At 44.3% G+C, this 12034-nt stretch overlaps 1 long non-coding RNA gene across 1 annotated transcript; it reads left to right on the forward strand.

Annotated features, from left to right (window-relative positions):
* Positions 1–4481: 4481 nt before the first annotated feature.
* On the forward strand, positions 4482–11789 carry LOC103597235. The gene is made up of 2 exons (XR_551093.1): positions 4482–4728; positions 11355–11789. It is a non-coding gene; the product is annotated as an uncharacterized LOC103597235 (long non-coding RNA).
* Positions 11790–12034: the final 245 nt, after the last annotated feature.

Genomic DNA, 12034 nt, shown 5'->3' on the forward strand with positions numbered 1-12034 from the left:
TTCTCTTTGCAAACTTGGGCAAGTCTTAGCCTTTCTGACCCTTGGGTTCTTTGTCAGTAAAATGGGACAATACACACATACGAGAGGGTGGTGTTGAGTGGATTGAATGAAACAACGCAGGTAATGTCTTTGCTCAGAAAATGGTAGCTTCTCTGTCATTTCCTTGTCCTGCTTGCCCTGTGCATGGAGCCCGGTTGTCTCTCCTCACCTCTGCAATGGAGGTCCTCCAGTCCTAGAGACTTCTTGCTGTGGTGTCTGACTCTGACAGCCACCTGGCTTGTCCTTACCAGGTAAGAGCTGATCCCTCCCTTCTCATAGCATCATGGAAATCCCACCTCTTTCTAAACCCAGATAGAACCTGGTGAAAAAGCAGAGGTGGATCCACTTTAATATGGCTAGTCTGTCTGCATCTGTCCCTGACTCTTACCATTCTGAGCCTCAGTGGGCACAGTGGAGCAAAGAAGGAGCTAGAAACAGGAACATGAAATGGTTCTGGGTGCCATGCTCTTTCTCAAGGAGCTGGAAACCTGAACGTGCCTACTGGAGACTCTGAACACTTCACGCATTAGAGCAAATCCAGTACTGAAGGTTAGAAAGCATTTTACAGCAACCTGGTGTGCCAGAGAGGCACCAGCGCTCTTTGGGGTGGGCTTAAATATAAACCAAGTGGCCAGGAGGAGTGATTATTTCTACAAGGGATAATCTTCCTTATACACTGTGTTCTTTCTTTCCATGACCCCTATTAAAAAATAATAAGTAGCCAATTATTATCAATTTATTGGCTACTTCTTATAATTACATTATCTATGACTTACTCAGTGGAATCTAATTTGACTCTAGAGTTATTTGGTGGGAAATAGTTATTTGGTTGGCTGCAAAGTGCCTCCCCACTCTTTATTTCATTTGGTACTCACATGAGCTCTGTGAGGTATCTAGGGCAGCTATTCTCAACTCCAGTTCACAATCTGGGAAACAGACTCAGGTCAAAGCATAACACGATACCCAAAATGGGAGTAAAGCCCATGTCAACTCCCTGCTGGACCCTCTCCTCCAGCACACGGCCTCTCTGAGGACATTGCTCAGTGATTTTAATAGTGATCACTTCTGTAGCACTTAGAAGTTTGCAAAATGTTTCAAATTCCTTATCTGATTTGATCTTTACAACCATCCTGTGAGACAGAGAAGAAATTATAATACCCATTTTTAACAGAGGAGTAACTGGTTTAGAGAGGTGACTTGCCCAAGGTTATGCAGCCTTTAAGACATAAAAACTGGATGAGAAATCCGGAATCTTCGTTTTGATAAAATGCTTTATTTCAGTACAGCACCCCTGGAGTCCAAGGACTCACTAGAAACATGTGGCTTAAAAGTGACATGCAACAACCACATGGCATCATAATTACATTTTTTTATAAAAGGCTATTCTTCTGGGACAGAGTTTCTTAATTTAGGGAGTCCATGAGCCTCCCCTGAGATAGTATTTATATATGTATATGCATTACATTTATATATGAATATGTATTTATAAAGCTGTATTTTGGGGAGATTCTTTAAAACTATCATCAGATTTGCAAAGGAGCGTGACCCCCCAAACCAGTGACCTCAGTGATTCTGGTCTCTTCTCCACCAGCTGAGGACTAAGTTGGTAGTGGTAGGGGGCTTGGGACTGGGAAGGAGGTGAGAAGGCAACAGCGGAGACCAGGGGGACAGAGTCATGCATGCGAAAGGAGGTGCATGTTTTACCCAGGCAATGGTTATGCAGTGACAAATACTGCTGAGGTCAAAGACTTGAATGAATTGATGTATCCAGCAGTTAGAGAAGTTTCTGTGGAATCGTGGGGATAGAAACAAGATCATAGAGAGTTAAAGAAGATAGAGATGAGAGGGAAGACAGTGAGTGTGGAAACGCTTCTTTAAGTGCTGGCAATTAAGGAGAGTGGAGAGACACAATGCTAGCTTGGGGGGTTGGGGGGATAGCAGGACCAAGGAAAGTTCTCCCTCTTTTTTTTCCTTTCCCCTTAAAAATGGAAGATGATGTGTTTGTCTAGGAAGAATGTATTTGGAAGGGAGAGACCCAGTGAGAGAGAAGACACCTAATTAGGAGACAGGAAAGGATGTGTCCTGAGCTGAGGTGGGGGGTTAACTTTAGAGTAGATTTGAGACTCTTCTGGAGCTGGAGTGAAGATGGAAGGGAGAGGTGAGGACACAGAGAAAGTGTGAGCTTCTTGTACATTTCCTGCCAATTTCATCTATGGTAGAACTTAGGGCACTTGCAGCAGACAGCAAGCTACGCCAACCAGCCAGGCTGCTTCCTGCCACCCCTGGGCACAAGGCCTCTTGGCTCTGGGCATCTCTATGGTAGAACTTAGGGCACTTGCAGCAGACAGCAAGCTATGCCAACCAGCCAGGCTGCTTCCTGCCACCCCTGGGCACAAGGCCTCTTGGCTCTGGGCATCTGACAGCTTCTTACTGTCCTCCCCAGTCTGTCTGTGTCTTCCCATTTCCCAGCTTCAGGTACTGACCCTGCCAGGGGCTTCTCCAGCTGTTCCCTGGGGGGCCACCCCAGAGCCCCCAGTCTCCTGTGGGTGATTCCAGTAGTAAAATACAGAAATGTATTTGGGCAATTGTCTTCATCGTTGACTTACTTTATTGCTAAACCTTTCAGAAAACTTACACTACACAGTGTACAGATATACCATGCTATAGTTATAAAATAGATTATATTTGACAATTTCTGTTTGTAAACCTTTTTTTTTTTCTCCAACTTCAGCAGAAATGGGCTTCCATATTGTTTCTAAGGCACAATGAGAGTTTTCCTATTGTTTTACTTTTAGTGCCTTTCCCAGTGACATAACCTCCTAAGCCTATGAAAGAAATGTTTTTAATGAGATCTCAAAGCACATATAATCCTCCCCCCACTAATTCTCCAATTGTCCTATTCACCTCCAACTTCCCCTTCTAATAGAAGGTAATAGAAGGTTTTCAAAGACTTATCAGACTGCCAAAGGAGCTTCCTGAAGCTCCCAAGTCATTGGGCCATTTTCTCTGGGGACAGGTCATCATCTAACAATCCTCTCTGCTCCCCAAGTTAGCCTGTAGCCCCCCCTCCCACCCTACTGTGAGACTGTCCCTGGCAGGGGTGTGACCATGCTGGGCTTGCTTTTTAACCCTCTTTCCTTCTTTGGGGACCTGCTACACCATGTGTACAACAAAGGCATAGATCAAGGTTGGAATGGATTTTGGGGGGAAGCTCAGAGCCACGTGTCAACAGAGAGTCCTCCTCTGATAACCATTTAAAAAATAAAACTTATTCTCATGCCCCATTGCTCTCTGTCCCCTCACACTGCTTTGTCATTTTTCATAAGATGTATCTCCCTCACCTGACTGTGTGACTGTTTCTCTCTTCAAGTGAATGTGATCTCCGCAAGATCAGAGGTGTTTTCTATTTCATTTTTCATAAGATGTATCTCCCTCACCTGTGTGACTGTTTCTCTCTTCAAGTGAATGTGATCTCCGCAAGATCAGAGGTGTTTTCTATTCTCAACCTGCTATATCTCCACTGGCCTAGCACAGTGCCTGGTGCCTGGTAGGAACTCACTACACAATTGCCAAATGCATGGTTGAATGAATCAAGGAAGCAGTGAGGTACAGCAAGGAAAGAGCCAAAGTGGAAGCCCCGAAATTCTGGTTCACCTTCTGCCTCTGTCATCAGCCAGTCATTAGCCACTGTGTGCCTCACTCCCACCGTCTATAGAGCATGCTAGCACCCGGAGCCCCTTACGACACTGACTTTCCTTTGATTTTTGAAAGGATGGAAAGTGAAAGAGAGGATGTGGGCTTTGTTGATATTCAGGGTCGGTTTACGTTCTAGCTCTGCCACTACCTTGGTGACCCTGGAAATGTCACTTCTCTTGAGTTTCAAACCCTTTTGTATAATAAGGATAATACATTTCCTCTCTTAGGAGGGTTGTGAGCACTGAATATAATGATATGTGTTAAGAACTGGGTTTGTTCACATTTCATGCTCCTATCAGGGATCAGGTTGCCCTTAAGGAAGGGAATGGTCTCTGCTCATTCACCTTTCCCACTTCAGCCGACTGGTTTGAAAATAGCCCGTCATGTTAATAGGCATGAAACACTGCCCCTAGGAAGCTGGTGCTGCCACACGGAGCCTCACCAGGACTTTGCTCACATGCGTTGCTAAGTGCCTTTGGGTGGCCTTCAAGATCTCAGCACACTGGAGCTTCCCAAAGTTCTGGGATAGTGGCACTGGGTCTCACATCACAGGTGTTGTGTGTCCTTCCCACTCTTCTCCCTGGGCTCTGAGCTGCCACATTGCAGGAACTAATTATTTTACCAGTTCAGCCCTGAATTTGATTGGCATCTTTTATGAGCCATCCTACATAAGTCATCTAAATCTCTCAAGATGTGGAGCCAAGTTATTAATGAGTCTGTCTTTCCCAAGGTGTCACGGAGAGAGCCAGTGAAGAGGGGGGCTCACACAGACCGGTGGAAAAAGACTCACTTCAGTAAAATGGCAAGTTTGTCTCTGTTCCAGCAGAAATGCACATGGACAAAATCCTGAGGCTGGAGCCAAGACTCAACTTTGGCTCTAATCACTGCTCCTCTGACCTGTCCTCAAAGCTTCACCTCCTCACCTTGTTGTGCAGGATTGCCAGCTGACTGGGGGCATTTTGTATTCTGCAATGCTTCCTGGGGATCAATCAGGTGAAGTTTGTGCCCTTCAGTTTAGTTTAAAATAGAAATATGGTCTTAGAAACAGTGCTTTCAGGCCTCTGCTTTTGTATTTTTGTTTACTTATTTGATTTATTTTTTCTATTTTCCTACTTTGGACAAACTTTCTTCATTCACATGTCCAGCTTCTCTTTTTGTCACTTCTATCCCTCTTTCCTTTGTGTCCTTTTTTTCTTTCTTCTCCTCCTGTACCTAAACTTAGGTATGCATCTGACAGATATTGACTGAGAGGTAAGGGCAGGGAGGGCATCAGACAGAGGAAGCAGCACACACAAAGACTCACAATTTAGGAAAAACAGGATCCAGGTGATGAAATATAAAGCTGGGAGGAAAGTGTTGGCCAGATATTGAATGACTTGGCTTTCTATTTTGTGTTTTGATTTTATCCCAAAGCTTATAGAATACCATTAAGAAAGGTGACATGATCCAATTCTGTTTTATACCAAGAATGGATCGGGTGATGTTATCTTGGGAACAAATTAAAGCCCAGACTAAAGGAGGAGAGTGGACAGATTAGAGAGATGGAAAGGAAGAAAACAGGACAGTAAGGCATAGTGACTGTCTCAGTGATGGTGCAGCGGGAGAAACAGGAGTCCAGTGTGACTCCCAAGCCTTGGCTTGGTCAGATGGGCACATAGTGTTGCTGGTAACTGAGAGAGGAATAAGGAGTAGGTTTCGATTGTTGTCAGGGTTGACGATGCATGACTATGGACATGAAGACAGACAGCTAAACAGAGATGAGAGGGGAGCATGAATGTACAGTGGCACCAATTTGGGGAGCTTGGGTGTGATTTCTGCTGCAGGGTTCAACTACCCAGATGTAAAAGTGAACCTGCCAACTGGGGTTTTACAAGTAGTCACCAAATTCCCTTCTTCCTGGTTCCTGGATGGCCCTTCCGATACCACCACTCTAGAGAAAAAAATGCAGGACATCATCAAGGTACACCTATTTTCTGGCCTCCAGGACCTGACTTACAAGATGACCATGCACAGAATGTTTGTCTGAAACACTTGCCTTTCCTCTCTGCAGTTGTGATTTGGCCAGAAACGTGGCTGACTCAGGTGATCAAGTACGGGCTTGATGTTTCCATTTAGTCCTTAGACAGTGGCCTTATTGGGATTACTTATAGATTACTTGAATTCTTATTCAGGTTCTGTGGTTTTTCTACTTACAGAATAGTGGTTTGGAATCTAGTCTCTGGAAGCAAAAAGCCTGATTCAAATTTTGGCTCTGACCTTGACTGGCTGTGTGACTTTGGGTTATCATGAGGTTTAATTAACATACATAAACACTCAGGCCTGTGCTTGACAGAAAGGGTAACTGTAGAAGATATTGTTTCTATCAGTGTGATTATGAGCTAGCTGTATGACCATGGACAATTCAGCTGTCTTTGGGCAACAATGTCTTCATTCACAAAATGAGGGTGTGATATGCTCTTTCCACACTATGTTCTGAGAAGACTTGGGGCTCCTACACCCCATCCCATCCCACCATTTCATTCATTTGATCTATTACCTTAGGGCTTCAAGTTTTCACTTGAAGAAAGGGCTCTGAAAAAAAAAAGTTGCAAATCATCGGGCCAGATGATTGAAGGTTCATCCTCAATGAAAACATTTTATTCTCTGAGTTAAAGAGATGCTCTTGACAATTGACAGTGGGATGAAGTGGGCAGGGAGGAGTTCTTGGAAGAGGTGAGTTGGAAACTAAAATATGGGTGTTTCTAGCAGCTGATGAACCTGGAAGAGAAGTTGCAATTCCTAAAGAGTGGCGAGTATGGAGCATAAATACAGAACCGAAGCTCTGGGGGGAGAAAAAGTTTCACAGACCAATTAGGACCCATCCCTTCCCTGAGGGAAGGAGAATGTGTAGACAAGGGCTTCAAGTATAGTTGTTCCAAGTTGAAGTTAGACCAAAGTGGGAAGCAACAAACACCAGAGGTGATTGTCTCCAGTGAGGAAACTGTCACCTGGTCCCTCTTCTTTCTTGCATGGGTGGGAAAACACTGTCCAGAGGAAGCAAGCTCTTATCTATGGGTGCACCATGAGTGACCGACTGTGGCAGCCACTACTTGCCATTGACCAACTAACCATTCCTCCTCCATCCTCAGCAATAGAAATTCCAGTGTTTCAGCTGGGCACATGGCTGGTTGAGTTAAAGAAAACATTACCTAGCCTCTCTTGGTTGGGGATGACCAATAAAATGTCCATGCAAGTTACAGACATCCAGGAGAGAATTTTAGAGGGCTACACACAGCCAACAGGGACCATTTTGCCCTCCTCACCCCACTTCTTTCTGCTTTCTTGGTTGGGGATGACCAATAAAATGTCCATGCAAGTTACAGACATCCAGGAGAGAATTCTAGAGGGCTACACACAGCCAACAGGGACCATTTTGCCCTCCTCACCCCACTTCTTTCTGCTTCCCTCCTGGATGGCCTGGAGCTGCAGTGGCTATCTCTGATCTTGGAGTCACCTTGGAGTGGATCCCATGTGACTAGGGATGACAGAGCAGAAAGAGCTTGAGTCCTGTGGACATTGCACGGCCACCACAGTAGCCCTGTACTGCCTACCTCTGGACTTCCATTGCTATTCCTGGGCCCTATTCCCAGCCATGGAATGCCCTGGCAGAGCTGGAGCTGGCCAGGACCCCCGGTGCTCCTCAGCTACCTTGCTTGCAGCACTCCTTTCATGAACCCACTGCTCCTGCGTGTGGAACTGTGTGGATGTGTCTGCATGAGTGGATATCCAAAGCTGAAATAATTTTCAAAGCTGTCGGTTCTGCTCTCCCCACCACCTTCTCATTTCCACTGGAGGAGCGAGTCTGCTGGTGATTAACTTCTTTCCTTTTTCTCTTTTTCCTTTTCTGAATTGTTTACTGTCTCAAAGACTCAATATCCACTGCCCAGAACGTTATAAGGCTAACATTTTGCCAAGCTTGTTTTAGTTTTATCTTTACCTAAAGAAATAAATATTACAGATACAACTGAATCCTCTTTATACTCTCCTTGAGGCTCTTTTACTTCTTCCAATAAACCATTCTCTTGAACATGTGTGCATTTTCCTCTATTTTTGTGCTTTTTCTACGCATGTGTTTGAATCCATAAGTAATTGATAACATTGTTTTGTACGTATAAAACGCGTAAATGGTACATGTGTAAATGGTATATTATTATGGTTTGAATTTTTACACTGAACTTGAGCTTTTCAAGATCACCGTGTATGTGTAGCTCACTGAAGTTCACCACTGCGGCTCTGCACTGCACATTTTCCATTGTCCTGTTGATGAGTATTTAGATAGCTTCCTAATTTTCAATATTGAAAAATAATACAATAATAAACATCATCCTACATATCACACAACACATAGGAGTGAGTTTTCTTCTAGGGTATATATGTAGACATACAACTAGTTGTCATAAAGCATATATATCTTCTTTTACAAGATATTTCCAAATCGTCCTCTAAAGAGATTAAAACAATATACGCTCCCTCCAGGATGACAGTGCCTATTTTCCAGAAGAACTTGGTATTGTGGAACCTTTTGATTGTTGGCAACTAGATAGGAGTGAGATATTATCTCTTTGCTTTAACTGCATTTCCCTGATTATTAATGAGGTAGGGGCATCTTTTCATAGTTTTGTAGACCATTTTGATTTTCATTTCTGTGAACTGCCTGTTTTTATATTGGGCTGTTTGTCTTTTACTTATCATAGTTCTTGCCTCACACACACATGAGCTTTTTAGATATTAATCCTTTGTTGGTCAACTGCAGAACAAACTCCTCCAAATCTCTCACTCCTTTTTCAGCTTTGTTCATAATGTCTTTGGTCATAAAGAAGTCTTGTATTTTTTTTTTTTTCCTTTTTGTCTTTTTTCGTGTCCAGCAATGAACCGCAACCCTCAGTGTCGCACCCGCACCGGACCGGGACCGGCAACGGGATCGCATTCCTTTTAGTCTTTTTTCGTGTCCGGCAATGAACCGCAACCCTCAGTGTCGCACCCGCACCGGACCGGGACCGGCAACGGGATCGCAACCCTCGGTGCTGCGCCCGCGCCTCGCTCAGCCAGTGAGCGGGAACCGGTCTGTATGTGGGATCCGAACCCTCGGCGGGAGCGCCGCTGTGCTCTCAAGCAGCGCACTGTAGCAGTGCGCCACCGGGCCGGCCCAGAAGTCTTGTATTTTAACATAATCAAATTTATTTATTTTTTTTGTGGTTTTTTGGAATATTAAGAAATTCTTTCCTGATCATATATTACAAAAATATCTTCTTGAGTTTTCTTCTAATAGTTTAAAAGGTCTTTTTAAGCTTTAGCTTTTAATCCATCTGGAATTTATTTTGCAATGTTTTGTGTTATTTTGTGTATGAAACAGAGTTCTAATGTTAATTTTCCAATATGAATAGCCAATTTCCATGACACTATGTATCAAACAGTCTACACTTGGCCTACTTATTTGTAATCACCCCATCATGTATCAATTTCCAAAAATCCATAGCTCTTTTTCTGGACTTTCTAGTTTATTCCATTGGTCTCTGTATCCCTATACTTCTATCGTACTATATTTCATATGTTCTGATTTCTGTGGTATGAATTTCTCTTCTTTGTATTCTCTCAAAATTCTTTGGGCTGGCCTGGTGGTGCACTGCTACAGTGTGCCGCTTGGGAGCGTGGTGGCGCTCCCGCCGAGGGTTCGGATCCCACATACAGACCGGTTCCCGCTCACTGGCTGAGCGAGGTGCGGGCGCAACACCAAGGGTTGCGATCCCGTTGCCGGTCCCGGTCCGGTACGGGCGCAACACTGAGGGTTGCGATCCGTTGCCGGACACGAAAAAAGACAAAAAGGAAAAAAAAAATTCTTTTGACTGTTCTTGGCTCTTTTTACTTTCAAGCGAACTTTGATTAATCTTTTAACCAAATGCTTTCTTCCTACCTCTTTCAGCAGATACTTCTCTCCTATCTCATCCCCCTTCCAAAGGCTGCTGCCCTCAGAGATTTAGGTTCCAGTCCTGACTCTGCTGCCAAATGCCCGTCTGTTCCTGGGTGAGTCACTTAATTTCTCTGGGTTTCAGTCCCTCACTTGGAAGACCACTCTGCCTGCCTCGCACTAGGTTCCAGTCCTGACTCTGCTGCCAAATGCCCGTCTGTTCCTGGGCGAGTCACTTAATTTCTCTGGGTTTCAGTCCCTCACTTGGAAGACCACTCTGCCTGCCTCGCAGGGTTGCTGAACTGATCTAATGAGATAAGGGTGTGAGAATGCTCCAAAGAGTTCAAAATAAGTTAAAGTTAGAAAGGAGTAAAAACAATCATCTCTGGATAGCCTGAGACTATGAAATGTAAACTTCAGATGATTTCTGGTCCCAGCTTTCTCTACCCTTTCTGACTCTCCTTTCTCCCAAACTTCCAGTGTTGTGAGATACAAAAGTCTTCTGTGCAGAATAGAGTCGTATTTCAGACTTTCACTTTGTGACTTAAAGTAAAGTGCTCAAACTCTTTGAATTTCAATTTTTTTTTATCTTTTCAAGGGGCATAATAATTCCCTCCTCCAAGCAGCGTAGCAAAATTCAAAGGAAATAATATAGGTGACAGTGCTTGGTAAAATGCGAAATTCTATAAGAATCACAAGCGTTATTAATGAGTGTTCTTGCTGACATTTACATGTAGAAAATGACCTGCAGGAAGGCAATGTGAATGTGTTGGAGTACTTTGCTATCGCCTCTTGAGCCAAGAAATGTAAGAGAGTCAAACCCATTTTGTCTGCAAGTATGGCTGATCCAGTGCAACGTCTCCATGCTCTTCTAGATGATGCATGAAGTTTCTTTCTTAAATACCATTTGATTTAGACTTTGCAGCCTGAATGTGTGGAAAAGTGGCAGTGGTTGAGGAGCCCAAGATGTCTGTCTGCACAAACAGGCAGAGCTATTCTTGATACAAATGCTGGGCTCAACACTGTTCCAGACGGAGTGAGAGCCTTGGGTACTCAGGTACAGGAAAATCAGTCTTTGTTCCGTCCTCGCTGAGTGCATTTCTGCCCCACCCCCATCTTCTGAATCTAAATCTCCAGGTGTGGAGCTTCGAAATCTGCCTGTTTAACAAGCACTCTAGTGTCTTCTGCCTGACACTAAAGTTCATTATGGGAAAAGTTAGCCATGGGAACTCACAGAAGAATGGTGCAACATCCTGCCGTTATGTGCCACTTATCTGAGCTCTCTGTTCTTCCAGGCCTGGGATCTTACAGCCTAAACTTTTCTCTAGAGCCATAAAATGAGGACATTATAACCAGGGACAAGGAAAAAAGCTCATCCTCCATGATGTTCTGGAGATGAACATTGAGGTCAGCCCTGATGCAATGGGAAAGCACTTTCCCTAGAGCGAACATATGCTGCTGCCCTCCTGTCTTTCTAACCCTTTGTACTCAGGCGACTGGAGCATCTCTTGCTCCTGAGCCAGGATCAGACTTGGGCTTGGGCCAAATGACATTCATGGGCCAGATGACATGAGGCTGTAGCTCACCCGGTTGATCTAATACAGAAAGCCCTTTTCCCTGGTAATTAAGTTCTTGCCCTTTTCTCAGTTTTACTGAAACAGGATTTGTTCTCCAGGTACCTCCATGGCTGACCTCGGACCCTACTCTTTTGACCACCAGTACCTGCTGAAAGTTGCTGGAATCCTCCTAAACTAATATCAGGACCAACTACCCTGTTCTCAGCTTCTGCCACTTCTCTGCTGTGGTTTGGGAAGAACCCTGGATTTCTGACCTGGGTTTGGATCTTAGTCCCCTGAACTCATGATCTGCCTCTTTCCCCCCCTGGGTTCTATGCCATTTCTGACGCAGTCTCATTCTGTTAACCCCTTGTGATCCCTGCCTGCTCTTGTTCCCAAGTTCATGCAAACTTCAGGGTTCCATTCACCTTCCAGGACTACTGTGACTAGCTTTACCTGAAGATGAAGTGCATGACTCTTTTCCTTCTGTTTCCTGAGTTCTGAGTCTAGGATCACCTTGTGAAATTTACCAATAAAGTTTCAGTCCAAACAGACTGGGAGGATAGTGGATTTTCTTTGTTGCTGTTTACATGTAAACATGAAGCTCAGGAATAGGTGCTCTGGTAGTAAATGTGATTGTATTTTTAGATCCACCATCATGAGTGAAGGATATATTATCCTAGCTATTGGGAATTGTTCTTGGCAGAACCGGTCACACCGCCCTCACAGGGAAGCCCACATCCTGTGACTGCTTAATGTGGTCGTAGCAATAACAGGGAAAAGAATTTAAATGCTCAAC

The sequence above is a fragment of the Galeopterus variegatus genome, unplaced genomic scaffold, assembly GCF_000696425.1.
Source record: "Galeopterus variegatus unplaced genomic scaffold, G_variegatus-3.0.2 Scaffold2243, whole genome shotgun sequence".
Lineage (NCBI taxonomy): Eukaryota > Metazoa > Chordata > Mammalia > Dermoptera > Cynocephalidae > Galeopterus > Galeopterus variegatus.